The 16,570-nt window shown below is 38.0% G+C and overlaps 1 non-coding gene across 1 annotated transcript; it reads right to left on the bottom strand.

Moving 5' to 3' along the window:
• Positions 1 to 15,799: 15,799 nt before the first annotated feature.
• LOC127134203 (small nucleolar RNA R71) lies at positions 15,800 to 15,906 on the bottom strand. The gene has a single exon (XR_007807958.1). It is a non-coding gene; the product is annotated as a small nucleolar RNA R71 (small nucleolar RNA).
• Positions 15,907 to 16,570: the final 664 nt, after the last annotated feature.

Raw genomic sequence — 16,570 nt, 5'->3', positions numbered from 1 at the left:
GAAAATGTGAAATAAAATTCCAAGAAAAGGACAGGTTTACAATGAGACAGTAGTGAACCTTAATCCCAAAAATCAAATGCTAAAAATAATTTTAAGTCATAAAAATAAAATCAATAAAAAAAGTGTGTTAAAATGGACCAGTTAGAATAAATAATTAAAATAAAATATTAATATTAAAAAAATACGAAAATAAAAATTATATAAAATTAAGTAGAACTTTAAGAAAAGTGAAAAACATTTTTAGGTAATTTTATGGACGAAGAAAATATTTTAAATAAGAAAAAAAAAATATGAAAATGGAAGGATTAATGGTGATGAACATGGTAAGCAAGCGTAGATATATCAAAACATGGCCATGGAAGAGATGATTACCTAATGGAAAATATAAGTGGAATTGAATCTGATATATGATGAAGCTTTGCCTCCTTGCCACGAAATTCCAATGCCCCTTTAGGGTTAGGGTTACAGCTTCTTAAATACGGTGAATTAGGTGTTCTCATGGGCTTTTTAATAAGTGATTTATCCATAAGAATAAAAGTGTGAAGTGAGGTGTAAAATGTTGTTATTTTGGGCCAAACTTAAGTGAATGGATGTACAATGCATGACCAAAAGAGGTAAAAAACGTGACTGGTTTGTGCAGCACGCTTAGAAAATCTGATTGGGCCAGCCAGGCCCAAAATCTGCCTAGAAAATCAAGTCATGGTGCCCACTTTAAATGAATGTATCTCTCAAACCATGAATCCAAATGATATGATTACAAAAGGATGTGAAAGAGGACATGACAAGCTACAATTGTTGTGAAGAAAGTATTTTCAAATAATACCTTGAAGTACAAGAAAACTGGCCAAGAAGTCTTGACAAATTTTGAAGATTTTGGACTTAGAAATTTTTCTAAGTGTCCTAGAAAAATGTCTCACTTTGACTAAGCATATATTTCTCAATTCTAATCCAAATGGAGCAAACTTTATATCTCTAGGAAGCTTGGAACAAGTGGAACAACTTTCATGTTGGAGAAAATTTCAAATGGAGCTTTTATCTTGATGCAAAATGGGCTTAAAGTGACTGCAATGATCATGAAAACTTGCCCTAAATGGAAAGTCAACCATTTCCAAACTAAGTAACTTTTCCAATTCCTGATTAAATGATGAACCCATGATCCAACCTTGATCAAATTTCACATGTAGGATCCCCTAGGCATGGATTTTGAGATTCCACTCTCAAAATGTCAGGAGTTAACTTTTCTGGCCCCACAATTGACTTTTCCCAAACTGCCTGATTCCCGATTCCATTGATCAATTGAAGCACTTCTAGCTCAAATAAAGAGCTGATTTTTTGTATGTAGACCCTTGTGGACATATGAGGCCCATGGAACAGAGTTTCTCCCAAAGAATCAGAAATAAATTGATTTTATACCAAACCCTAGTTTTAGGGCAAAATGATTAGGAACTGATTGCACTGATTGCCAATGGATCTTTCTGAGATAATTGTGAATCTTCCTAGGCCAATATGCCTCTCTAATAATGACATGGATGAGCTCCTCTACTTCCAACCAAACATTGCCTGTTGCAGGTAACCATGAAACCCTAATTTCTGATTAAATCCAGATGAACACTCTGATAGCTTTGAATCCTTCACTGATGAACTAAGGACCATAATAAGATACTTGGACCCCCCCTGAGACCCTTGAGACTTGTATACTTAGAAAATGAAGTCCAATTATCAATCTTGCTTTGTGTGGGCTCCTTCTGTTAAGGAGTGATCGATCAAAACCTGATCTCCATGTCACTAATGCAGTATGCAATGAGTATGACCTAATATGATGCTAATGAAGTGTAAAACATAATCCCATGCTTCAAGGAAAAATGAAGGGTAAATTTTGGGGTATTACATATACATCACTAGATGACTGAGTGGACAAGTGTTCCCTTTATACTTTTCAAAGTCAGGCACTTTGAACTTCACCAGGATCTTCACATTGGTCACTAAACACAACTCTGCAGCACTCTTTTCAAACAAGTCCTTACCCCTTAGGGCCTTTAATTCCTTGTGCAGCTCAAGAAACTGATCTTTCATTTCATCCATTTTCTTGTAAGCATCAGGACCCTCAGACAGCTCAGAGTGATAAATGGTGTCCTCTACACGAGGTAAGGTGTGCACAACGGGAAGTGGCACAGACATGACCGAGCTAGATGCCGACATGGAAGCAAATGTAGGCGCAAAGCCTTCAGGAATAAAGTTGGACGACATTCCCCATGGGAATCCGACATGCATAGTGGGTGCAAAATGAGCCATAGCAGCAGGCATGGTAGAGCCAAAGCATGCACAATCTTCTGCTTCAATCTTCTGCTTCAAACGTTGGGGATCTTTACCCTCTTGATAGAAAAGACCTTCTAACAAAGTGTTATTAGGTTTGTCTCTCAAGGGTAACCCAAGTTGACGACGAGCCAAAGCAAGGTTGTAGTTAATTCCTCCTTGTGTACCAATAAGAGGCACATTAGAGAATTCACCACAACTATCAATAACATCCAAACTGCTAAAAGACGGATCATACCAAACTATATCATCATTAGTGAGAGACATAAGTCTCTGAGACCACTGTAGACATTGTTTGTTCTCCATAAAAGCAGATGTCTGAGGCAAGTGCGAAATAAACCACGTGTACAAAAGAGGAATGCAACAAACAGTAGTTCCACCACCCTTAGAATTCCTTAGATGCAAAGAGAAATACATATCACCCAACAAAGTAGGCACATGATTCCCAATCAAGAAAAGTCTAATGGCGTTAACGTCAACAACACCGTCAATGTTAGGGAACAAAGCTAATCCATAAACGAGCAACACAAAGATAGATTCAAAGGCATCCACACTACCGGCTTGAGCAAAAGAAGTAGCTTCCTTGATGAGGAAATCAGATGGCAATCCAAACAATCCTCCTTTCTTCACCCAATGAGCCTTTATCTCAAACTTTTTCAAGTGAAGAGCTTCAGCAATAAGATGAGATCTGGGAATCTCCTCTTATCCACTAAAAGGCACTCTACTAGAAACAAGTATCGCCAAAAGATGAGAATACTCCTCCAAGGTAGGAACAAGCTGATAATCTGGGAAAGTGAAACAACGGTAGAGAGGATCATAGAACTGCACTAGCACACTCAAGAGTCCTTCAACCACATCAGAAGACAAGATAGACAGAAGCCTCCCATGACGTTGTTTGAAGTCCAAGGGATCTAATACAAAAGATGCTAGCTTCCTTAACTCTTTCAAGTCGGGACATTTGAAACTATACTTCTTAGTATTCCTTCGTCCACAATCCATGGTCTGAATTTTTTTTGCAAATAATACCTCAATTCCTTGAAATTTTCGTGTGATGAATGTTATGATGAGCATGAATGCATGAATGCAACAATCACAAGTAAGGGATCACACACAAGGCAAACAAACAAAGGTCAAGGGATGAATCAAGTCATTGTCAAGATCAATCATCCATTTTGGTGGATTATGGTTTACACCTTATCAACACCCAAGTTCCATTGATATTAACAAGACTTGATTGGATCAACCAAGAATCAAGGGTTTGTTGTAAATCACGAGCATGGAGTCTAGGTAAGAACCATCCCAAAGGAGTGAACTAAGGATAAAAACCTGTAGATCATGTTCTAAAATGTCCCCAAAATCTTAATTCCATCTATCGAATATTACAGGTTAATATGTCTGACTCATCGACCCATAATATTCTTAAGAGAAACTCGTCTGAATGTAGTATCGCGTAACAACTGTTATCAAGTCTACACTTGAAAAGTCTCCACACTACGTCCTTAATAGGCCAAGGGGGGTAAATCTTCTAAGATCCTTAGCTTCTCGGACCCAAATTATAGATAGTAATGCCTAACGATAAATACTTGTGTGACATTTCCAAATCCAAAAGAGTCTCCACTGAGCAGATGGATCTCAAGCCAACTTGTTAAGGACTACTCCACACAAGTCTAACATGACTATACCATCCTCCTATCTTAATTGCACTCATGTTCGGGTTAGAACTTATCTCACCACTCAGAGATCACCAAGCACAACAAGCAGATTATATCACACATACATATATACAAACATCACATATATACAAATATATACACACAAAAAGTAGGCTAAACCTACTGGAGACTACTCCCCAACAGAGTCGCCACTTAACTTTTGTGGCGGTAAATTCATGATCATCAAGCTATGGTTAAGCTGGACATCAAATAACAAGAGTCGCCACCGCGCTTTTATTGTTTCCAAGGGAAAAGGGAAAAAGTACGAACAAAACCCAAAAGTAAGAAGTTTTCAAATCAAAACTAATAAAGTGTCAGAGATTACAGGTAAGGGGGTTGGTTACACAGAGGGAAGGTGTTAGCACCCAAAGTGTCTTAGGTACTCCTAGGGAGCCCTTTTTGTGTGCATATGTATTTGGTACAAAAATGATGTTTACAAACAAATAGAATGGAGGGATGAGAAAAGAATTCATTAATTATATTTTTGTGTTTGACAAGACCTTCGGACTTGTGCCTACATACCAACATAAAAATGAGGGATCAAAACCTCGTAGTTCGTGATACAAATTTCAAAGTGGATGCATTGCTTTTAACAAAATTAAGTTTGAAAGACACAAAGGCCTAAAAATGGTTTGAATGAGTTAGTTCTTTTTTGGCCTTTCTGAAAGTTTAAGTCAAGTATAGTTAAGTTTATTTACAAATTTGATTTAAGAAAAGAAGTTTGAAAATGCAATGGCATAAGGCCAAAGTTTCTATCTTTTTGCAAAGTGGTCAAAGTTTAGAACAAAACAAGTTCAAACAAAGAAGATTTTTAAAAGGGAGGGAGAGATTTTTGAAATTAAAGAAATGGGGAGGAAATGAAGAGACTAATCCTATGCACAAAATTAAAAATTAAGGGTTGAAAAGATCTGACCAATGGGTAGCAATCCAATAGACAAGAATGTCAATAGAAACCCAGATTCCCTTGGACATTTAGATTCAAGCAACACACAAATGCACAATTATATTATCTTGAAGAGCAAGGCATCAAATAAAGATAGCCACATCCAAGCTTATCCACTCCATGATCTTCTTCAAATTAGCCCATGTAACAGAAGAATTCCATAAGTCACAGATTCAAAATAACAACTTCAAAATGATCATATTGCAGATGAACTCAAAGGGATCTTGAATGATATATCAGATGAAGTTTCAAGTTGCAAGCCCTTGGTTTTCACAGAAAGTTGGCATTGGCCAAGTCCTTTAGCATAGGAATGTTGCCTAAGTTCTAAGTCCATTTGTCCAAGATCAACTCAACAGTCCACACAAAAGTTTTTTTTAGGGTTTTTGTTGTTATTAGGTACATTAATGGTCAAAGACCACACAAACAAACAAAGTATACACAAAATGGAATATATCACACAATATGGTCCAAGTGGACAAAGTGAAAATTACATTAACATAAACAATTAGAATGGTATGAATAATGGCAAAATGAATAAAGACTAAAATTAAATAACATTAAAGTAAATGGCTTGAAATTAAAAGTTAGTTGTTAATGAGTTAGAAGTTAGTATTGTTTTGCTTTTGCTTTTCATTTTTAAGTCATTCTTTGGAGAACACTCAACCCACTTATCATAAGCATGGATCCTTGAGCCTTCCAAAGAAAGGAAAAAAGGCCAAGTTTCCACGTAATACCATGAAAGAGGGGAGACTTACAATCTTACTAACTAGAATTCTATGCCTTTTATGTCACAAATTTAGCGCTATGTTAAGAAATCGTAATTGGACTTATGTAGAAGTCACAACTATTTGAGACTGGGCAATAGAATTTTGGTGTTAATGCATGTTAGAGACATAGTATAATGGACTATGCTCATGAAACATACCACACACAAAAAGAATATGCAAAAGAGGTGACCTAATCTCATCCATACTTATGTTAATTTTTCATTCAACTAGCCTTAGGACTTTGAGATATCATAGCTCAAATGAGATGAATGCATAAAGAATGGGAATGAGATGTAGAGGGAGGGGAATGGATCAAAACTCAAATTGGTCAAAGGAGGACTTTTAACAAATTAATATCATCCATTCATTTTGGGAGATGGAATGTACATTCCATCAATCCCCTAAATCCAATGATATTAACTTGACAAAGTCAAATCAACCTTGATCAAGGCCCAACAACAAGAGTCAAACTCAAACAAATCATCACAATTGGTCAACATAATTAATTGGCATTTATTCAAATTAAAAATACCAAAATAAGGCATTTAAATTAAATATGGTTTGTCAATTTCCTAAAACCTCATCAAAACACCAAAGAAATGGCCATGAGATTTATCATAGGTCAAACAAGGTCAAAGGACCTTGGAGAAAAAATTTCAGAATTTTTAAAGACTTAAAAGTATTTTTAAACAATTAAAAATAATCACATAATCAATTAAATCATGAAAAATATTAATAATGATCCAAAAAATAATTTTAATTCAAAATATGAAAGAGAAAATTATTTGAAATTATTTGGTGAAACTCTCATATTTTTTGGATCAATATTAAAATTAATATGAATTAATAAAAATAAAAGGATTATAATGAAAATCATAAAATAGCAAAAAACGTGGACCACTTGATCTCCCTCATTAATTGAGGTGGCAAATCAAGTGGTCCTCAATGCGCGTTCCACAATGGACACTAGTCAATGCGCTGCAGGGATGGTATGCAAAACCAAGGCACGAGATTAAAACATTTGAAAAGGATCCTGTGGTTTGGAGAGATGCCAACACATCGCCGGAGCCAGAGCTCTGGTCTTCTTCTCCGGTGGACCTCAGCAGACTGGTCCACCCTCAATCATCACCAAAATAAAAAAAGGAGGACATGATCTGAAAGAAAAAATGGCGTAGAGCACGAATCTGACCTCAATTTTAACTAACTCCACATATATAGAAAGATAAGAGGAGTTGAATTTTAAAGTGTGTCAACTGAGTTGCTTCGATTTGACCTCTAAGCAACTCAATCTTCTTGCCTACATTGGTAGGACTTCAGACAACTAAAGATCCAAGATAATTGAGTAGAATTGAGTGAGAATCAAAGAGATGAAGTTTTCTGAAAATTACCTTCAATGCTATGCAGTTCTTGGTGTTGCTTGCTCCAAACACGATCTGATCACACTTGAGAAGCTAGTAGGAAGTGATTAGAGAGGTTGCAATGCTTTGGATCCTGGAGTTCTTGAATCTCTAACAGTTGAGATTCAAACTCAAATTTCAAATTGAAATTTCTCAGGTTTTCCTTTAGAATGAGAGGGTTTCAATGGGGGGAAAAGTTGGCGCACAAAGTGTGATTCAAATGAGCTTAGAGGCCTCCTATTTATAGCCAAAGGGAATGATATTTGCACACTTCAAAATCTGTCCAAAATTGGCAATGTGGATGGAACGAGTGCATGGGCATGTACAGGCCCATGATGCAATGCAATAAGGTCCCAAATGATTCCAATTGAGGTCTGAATGAAGCTTGAATGGCAAGGCATTGTAAACTGAAATTTGTGCAATTGATTCTTTCCAATGATGCAGCCTTGTTAAAGCCATGCGCATACCTAGCAATCTTTGTCCAAAATGCATGAACTTGAGTTCTTTAGAAAGCTTGGATCAAGGGGAACAAGTTTGATGTTGAACATTTTTTCATTTGGAGCTTGGAACATGGTGAATTTTGAGGTGGAAGTTTAGAAATTTCAACATGTTGAAATTTTTTCTAAGGGTCGAGCCATATATCTCAATATTCCACCTTGCTTAACTTTTTATGTGAGCTTCAAATGAGAAAAGTGTCTTCATCAAAGTTGTATCTCTTCCAAATACCTTAAAAATGGTCACAAATTTCATGTCATTTGGATTTAGAATGATAGAGTTATGCATTTTTGAAGTTTGGGAAAATCACTTATTCAATGGTATAGGTAAAAAATGACCTATAATGTAACCTCTAAGCACCATCAACCAACTTTTGATCAGATGAATTCATCTGGCCAACCACCATCAACCAACTTGCTAACCTTCAATTATTTTGACTTTCTTGTTTCATGGTAGATCATATATGCATAAGATGAGGAATTTTGAAGTGTCCCTTGAGAAATTTGATCAATTGGTGAGATAGCTTGTTGGAGAAGTTACTCAAGATACCCAGTCAAACTAGGGTTTCCAAGGCAAATCACCTCTAAACTCTTGAAGAAAACTTGATAAATATAACATGTAGGAATTAATGGAATTCATATATGATGCTCATAACCATTCTTGGATCAATTCATGGTTGTGCTCTTTGTCATGAGGGTCTCAAACCCTAGATATGAACTTGATAGATCAATGCAGATCATTGCCTACCTACAAAGGAGTTAGGCAAATGCAAAGATATATTTTTGGTATTTTTGTTAGTAAAATGATAATATACAAGTATGATACAATCACATAGTGCCTGATAATATCTCCCAAAACAAACCCAATAAAAGAGGGGTAAGTAGGATGCCAAGATATGATCCCAATGCTAATGCTTATGATGAAATTGCATGAGGGATCTTAGGGTCAAAATTGGGGTCTTACAGTAACCTATGGACGATCGATGTATCGCTGCTTCACCATACTAACGTCGGATTCCAAAGCATAGTCAACATTAATCATCCAAATCGTACACACATGATGCCATATTTAATTACTCGTTTATTCTTTGATTCATTCTGTATTTTAATCGTATTAATACAGAAAATACAGAAAATAAACAGCTATCAGATGAATGGTTTCGTAAGTGGCTCTTATACCACTGAAGGAGAAGGGCGATCCAAAATGCAGCGGAATTTAAAAATTCTCCTTTATTGATCCTTACGAATGGGCATGGTCAGTGATAGAATCGTTACCTCTTGTGGAGATTGTAACCTTTGATGCAGATCTACGGAGCGATCACGAACGTTTAACGATGACAACGCCTCTACTCAGTCCACACGAACGAATTCCTTCAATCTCAGTGCTAGCTGCTACGAATGAAGGCTTTGAGTGAGTGAGAGAGAGAGAGAGAGAGAAACGAAATTGCAACTTCACAAATGCTTCTGCACAAGGGTTCTATTTATAGAACCACTTGCATGGGCTGCAAGCTAAAAAGCCCACTTAAGTCTATGTGACCCATATCTTATAATATGCCAAAATCACTTAAGCGCGTGGTACCTTACCATATTTTGTATTCTACTTAAGTAAACCGTACCTTACGACGTTATACAATTCACTTTAGTGCACCGTACCTTACGGTGTTCCTTAGTTACTCTATCTCTCATCAATCCGTCCTTTTGTATGTGACCCTGTAGGTTTTTGCGACATTGACAATTATATTAAATCACGTATTTAACATAATAAATAGTGAGCGGTATCTAGCAACACGTCACTGCTACCCAAGACACGAAAATGTCATGTGATCTGACAAATCCTTTTGTGATAATACTTATATGTACAATTACCCTTTTGCCCTTATGTCTATATTGAACACAAGGCATAAACTGTGTCATCCTTGTTCAATTCAATATTGGGCCTATAGACATTTATCCTGTTACGCAGGATGGGCAAATTCCATCTAGGTCACTCATGTCCCTCAGCATGCTTCGTGGAGTACCCATCAACTGTCTTTATGGTCATCCAGTTACGGACAATGTTTGATCAGCAATAAGGCACTCGACTCTACATCTAGGGTTCATAGTGGTTTCAGGTCGAAGGGTGGTATACACCATTATCACTATGAGAATAACTTATGACACTTTGCATAACATTCTATATTACTCTTAATATTCATACCTATGTTTAAGACTTGATAACTCCTTATCCATGATCCATGAGATGTGATCATCAGTCTATATATATAATAGTCTTAATGCTTTAATGTTATCCCACTTCACAATAAAGCTCGACTACGGATACTTTAAGAATACTGTCCTTATGTTTAATGTGATCTCATGATTAAGTCACACTTGATACATTAAACGAACTAGCTATTCTAGGGACTTTATTAAACAAACATAATAAAGAAAAAGCCTTTTATTATTAATAAATAACTCTGATACAAGTACCAAAAGTATTGGCCTTTAGGGCTTACACCAACACATTTGTATGGTGAGTGATTGTGAACACGACCATGATGGTTGTGTTATCTGTAGTGTCAACTCGAGAGGTTGTGAGGTTGTGAAAAGGGACATCCAGTGGCTGGTGGATGAAGGCATGATCCAAATCGTTCAATTCCATCATGTAGATGACGATGTGAATGTCATAATGCCCATTTTTAAGCAACCAGAGAGATTGGTGATTCAATACGACAGCAGTAACAGTAACAGCGTCAGCAACAAATCAGTATCGTCGTTGGTTATACGGTTAACGGGTCCAGTCCCGTATTCATCAGATAAAGCTATTCCGTATCAGTACAATGCAACAATGATGAAGGATGGTCAAGAGGTCCCGTTTCCTACGACCAGGTCTGTAGTAAGCATTGCTGATGTTACCAAGGTGACCCGCAGTGGTCGTGTGTTTGGGCCGGTGTTCCCAAAAGATGTAGATAATTCAATAGTTGGTAAGAAGGTGGAAGTGCCTACTATAGATTCGGCTAGTGCTTCAAAGGGTAAGTCTGGTGAATCCAGCGATTTGAAGACTAACGATGATGATGAGGTACTTCGATTAATAAAGAAAAGTGAGTTTAATATGGTGGAGCAGTTGCTCCAAACCCCTCAAAGATTTCAGTACTGTCTCTGCTTATGAACTCAGAAGCACACAGAGAAGCACTGCAGAAAGTTCTTGAGCAAGCGTTTGTGGAACATGATGTTATGGTGGATCAATTTGATCATATAGTAGCTAACATCACTTCCTGCAACAATCTCAGCTTCTGTGATGAAGAACTCCTTTAGGAGGGTAGGAATCATAATCTGGCTTTGCATATTTCCATGAATTGCAAAGATGATGCTTTGTTAAATGTGCTTGTTGACACTGGGTCGTCACTGAATATGTTGCCGAAGTCAAATTTGTCAAAGCTATCATATCGAGGAGCGCCCATGAGGTATAGCAGTGTAATCGTCAAAGCTTTCGACGGTTCATGCAAAACAGTTATTGGTGAAGTGGACCTTCCAATGCAGATAGGTCTAAGTGATTTTCAAATTACTTTCCAAGTAATGGATATCCACCCGACCTACAGTTGTCTGTTGGGAAGGACATGGATCCATAAGGCGGGAGCTGTTACATTGCATCAGAAGGTCAAATTTGTCAAGAATGGAAAGCTTGTAATTGTTGGCGGGGAAAAGGCGTTGTTGGTTAGCCACCTGTCATCTTTCTCTTACGTTGAGGCTGAGGATGAGGTTAGAACTCCATTCCAAGCCTTATCTATTGCTTCTGAAAAGAGAGTTGGGGCACCTATGTCCTTATTGAAGGAAGATTGTTGAAGAAGGCAATGTTGATCAGTAGGGGTGCATGGTAGAGGTCTCTAACAACAAAGGAAAAACCGGTGTAGGCTTTCAGCGAGGTTCATCAACTGCAAGGTCTGAGGATATGAAACTTAGCTTCCGTAGTAGAGGGTTCATTCATGGCAATGAATAACACTTAGCTGCTGTGCTAAAGGATGACGAAGAGGAAAACTGCACCAATTTTGTGACGCATGGAAAGGCCTGCAACAATTGGACTGCTGTTGATGTTCCTGTTATTTTGCATCGATCTAAGTAATTGCTTTTATATGTTTTTAAAATCCTTCTCCTATGCCTAAGGGAGAAGTGAGCATTATTTGTGCATTTCCAAATTGATCATTAATAAAATTAATTCTATTCATCCACATCTATGATGTTTTGTTTTTACTTTTTGCTTTATTCTGAAAATGGTAATCATAAAAAACATAAATAAACAATATAATTGTCCATCTGCATAATATTTGGTCCCAAATTCACTTCTCTAAAATCAAAATATCAAATCATTATGCAGGTTGGTTTCTAACCCCATTGAATACAATGATTCTTCTCCTTCTCCAAATTTTGAAAACTTCTTACTTTTGGGTTTTGTTCCAACCCCCTTACCTATAATCTCTGACATTTTATTAGTTTTGATTTGAAAACTTCTTACTTTTGGGTGTTGTTCGTACTTTTCCCTTTTCCCTTGGAAACAATAAAAGCGCGGTGGCGACTCTTGTTTTATTGATGTCTTGCTTATCCATAGCTTGATGATCATGAATTTACCGCTACAATAGTAAGAGCATTTGATGGGACTAGGATGACTGTAATCGGTGAGGTGAATTTGCCTATGAAGATTGGTCCCCATACTTTTCTTATCACTTTCTTTGTAATGGACATTTATCCAGCCTTTAGTTGTCTGCTTGGAAGGCCTTGGATTCATTCAGCTGGTGCAATCACTTCAACGCTCCACCAAAAATTGAAATGCTTACCTGATGATAAACTAGTTGTTGTCGAGGGTGAGGAGGACATTATGGTAAGTCACCTCGCATCTTTCCGATACGTTGAAGGAGAAGGGGAGATGAGGGAAATCCCGTTCCAATCATTTGAAGTTATCAATGTTGAAATGGTTTGCCCATCAAGAGATGAATCAAAAGATGCCGAATCTCCAATGGCATCTCTTAAGGACACGCTGACAATCATAAAGGATGGACACCCCCAAGGATGGGGAAGATTGCTTGAACTTCCTGCCAACAAGGACCGTACCGGTTTAGGATACAACTCCTAGAATTTGAAGAAGCCCGCGCTGATAGCTATAAAGGGATCAGTGCTCCCGCTATTCGAAAACTTCTCAAGCGCTGGTTACCTTGATGACAACCGTATTTGTGCCGTGGAATAAGACGAAGAAGAAGATGCTAGATTGATCTTCATAAAGACTGATGGAAAGGGTGCCACCAAATGGACCGAGATTGAAATACCTAAAGTGACCCTGATTAAAATGTAATTCACAATGTTGTTTTCCTTGATTTTTATCAAAAGAACCCATGTCAAGCCCGGGGCATGAGGGAATCATTTGTAGGGCCTCATCAAATTTCCTTATTAATCATGAATGAAAAAGGTTCATGTTCGCAATCAATTTTTAGATCCTTATCTTTCATTTATTTATTTCACCTTTTTTCAAAATGGCAATTTTCTTAAAAAAAATTCTTTTCAAATCATCATTTCTTTCATATCAATAAAAGCGTGGACCTTAAGTCGTGCAGATCATCCTCGACAACCACCAATGATAATTCTGCTACGGTATCATACGACTTTGACAACCCGATTAATCAAGCCGATGAAGAGTGTGAGGAAGAGGTCGAACTCCCCGGAGAATTGGCAAGGTTGCTCAAGCAAGAGGAAAAAGTCATCCAGTTGCACGAAGAATCAATGAAAGTGATTAACCTTGGGACAGACGAGGAAGCAAAAGAAGCCTGAGTCGGCTCTGCTCTATAAGACGAGGTGAAGGCAAAATTGGTCGAACTCTTGAAGGAGTACAAAGATGTGTTTACATGGTCATACCAAGACATGCCCAACCTCGATACTGACATTGTGGTCCACCATCTTCCTCTTAAAAAAGAATGCCCTCAAGTAAAGCAAAAGCTACGAAGGACCTGTCTCGATATGGCTATGAAAATCAAGGAGGAGGTACAAAAACAACTCGACACCAGCTTGATCACACTAAAATTCACCGTATTTCTGACTCCGATTTCGCGTGCATTCTTAGCTTTTATTGTTGTTTTGCTTTGTTATTTCTTTGTTTTCTTATGTTTTCAGGTTTTTATAATAATCGGAGCTTGAATCGGGAAAAGGAGCGAAAAAGGAGTGAAAACGGGCGAAAACCTAGAAATTCAGCGTTTTGCACTTACGGCACCCACCGTGGCGGGCGCCATGGGGTTAGCCATGACGTGGCCACGTCTCAAGACCACTCCTCAACCGTCAAGACCCACGATCCCCACTCCATCATCCCCTGTAGGGACCATGGCGGGCGCCATAGGCCTGTGGCGGGCGCCACAAGGCCAAAATCAGTAACCTCCACTTTTTAGTGGAGGGGCGTCCCTGTCATTTCATGCTTTCAGTTTTTACTATAAATAGGACCTTAGATTTTCGTTTTTCTTCATCCAGAATTAGAATTCTCTAGGCATATATCAGTTATAAAGCAGTTGCCATTCCACATCGGGGTGCCTCTGCAATCGAGTGATCGAGTCTGTAATCTGTCTGTGGTTCGAGTTTTTGGAGCACTCTGGAGGAAGTTAATCCTGCCGCCATTTTAATTCAAGTTCGTATTTTACTTTTATTTATTTCCTGCACTCGCACATTTACGTTGTTTATTTCCTGCACTCGCACATTTACGTTGTTTATTTCCTGCACTCGCACATTTACGTTGTTTATTTCCTGCACTCGCACATTTACGTTGTTTATTTCCTGCACTCGCACATTTACGTTGTTTATTTCCTGCACTCGCACTTTACTTTGTTTATTATCCGCACTCGCTTTAAATTACTTTTATGAAAAACTATAAAAAGAATATTTACTTTATCATGTCTAACTAATTCTATAAAGGTTAGAATGTGAGGATCGTAATTAAACCAGTAATCAGTATAATTGTTCGTGGAAACACCTAAGGGCTATTTTATCTTTCAATTCAAGTAATTGTTTTTAACTATTTCAAAAACAGCCAAAAGCGCTTTGTCTAGTTTATTAGGAGATTTTAGATTAAAAAGAAAAGAGATTTTAAAACGATTTTCGGACGCGTTAGGAAGTTTAAACTCTGGTTCGTAAGAACCTCTTTTTGCTAAGAAGTCCAGGTTAAAATACTTTTCAACTTAGTTAAGATACTATATTTCTTAAAAATAGGTTTACTACTCTAACGCAGTACGCACCTTTTTATCCGTGACAATAGGAGGGGTTGATTAGAGAGTACAACTCGGTTCTAAATACGCGAAAGCGACAGTTCCTGTTAAATTAGTTCTTTTCAAAGGAGAAAACATTGCCCATAAGTAGTTCCACTAACAAGTACTGGATTATCATTGATTGCGTGAATTACATTCGAGCCTGTCTTTATTTATTATTTAAAATTATAATTTTATTTACCATTGCACCCTTATTAAAACCCTTAAAAATAGTTGCCTTAGATACACACCATAACAACAGGTTTGATAGATTGACACTTGGTCTCTGTGGATTCGATAATCTTTTATATTACTTTGACGTGATTCGTACACTTGCGAAAAACACGCATCAAGTTTTTGGCGCCGTTGCCGGGGACCAATTTCGTCAAATTTCATTACCCTGTAGTTATACCGTTTAGACTAAGGTTGTTACCCACCGGTCAATGCGAAAGACTCGCAGTGCCGGAAGTTTAGTAGACCCTCTAGCTGAACCTGAACGTTACGCTCGCGCACGTTTATTTTTCCATAGGAATAGGATAGCTATGGCCGAAGAACAAAACCGAAGACCTCTTAAGGACTTCGCCCAACCATCAAACGAGGAACCTAGTTCCAGTATAGTAAACCCCGTTATCCCAGCCAATAATTTTGAACTTAAACCATCCCTGCTGCAATTAGTGCAACAGAGACAATTCTCAGGTCTCGCTACTGATAACCCAAACCAACATTTAAAAAACTTTCTTCAGTTAGCAGACACCTTTAAAACCAATGGAGCTTCTCCTGAGGCGATACGCTTAAGATTATTTCCCTTTTCCCTCAGAGATAAAGCTCTATCATGGTTAGATTCCCTTCCACCCAATTCAATAACAACTTGGGATGACCTTAGGAAAGTTTTTCTTGCTAGATATTTTCCCCCAAGTAAGACCGCTCTTCTTCGAAACCTTATAACTAGATTTACCCAACTCCAAGGAGAGTCGTTGTTCGAAGCCTGGGAGAGATATAAAGAACTATTAAGAGCATGCCCACACCATGGCTTAGAGAATTGGCTAATCATATAATGGACTTCATTATAACACTAAGATGACCATCGACGCTGCCGCTGGTGGCGCACTGATGAATAAACCTTACCCTGAAGCTAGTGCCCTTATCGAGGATATGGCCCAAAACCATCAATCATGGGGAGTAGAACGAGCGACAGTGGAAAAGAAGGAAGCCCAAGGAGGAATACATGAGCTAAGCTCTATAGACATGATGCAGGCTAAAATGGACGCGTTGGCCCTTAGAGTCGAACATATGTGTACAACTCCGAATACTGTAGCCGCAGTTTCGCCGAATTGTGAGATATGTGGAACGCAAGGACACCAATCCGCCGAATGCAATCTGTTAAATGAAACCAACACTGAGCAAGTGAACTATACCCAAGGGAACCCATTTTCTAACACATATAACCCTGGATGGAGGAATCACCCAAACTTCTCCTACAAAAATAATAACCCTATTCAAAATACCGCACCTCCGAGACAACAAGGTTACCAAGCCCCTAGAACAAATCAACCTATGCAACCTGTACCGCCAAACCCGAGCTTTGAAGAAATTGTAAAAGATTTCATCGTTGCTCAAAAACAGAAAAACAAAGAGTTCATGAACCAAAGCGTCCATGTTAACGAACTAATTACCCAGTTAGGAACCAAGGTTGATCA

The sequence above is a fragment of the Lathyrus oleraceus genome, chromosome 3, assembly GCF_024323335.1.
Source record: "Lathyrus oleraceus cultivar Zhongwan6 chromosome 3, CAAS_Psat_ZW6_1.0, whole genome shotgun sequence".
Classification (NCBI taxonomy): domain Eukaryota; kingdom Viridiplantae; phylum Streptophyta; class Magnoliopsida; order Fabales; family Fabaceae; genus Lathyrus; species Lathyrus oleraceus.
The sequence above is the reverse complement of the archived record's forward strand: the minus strand, read 5'-3'. Positions and strand labels throughout refer to the sequence as shown.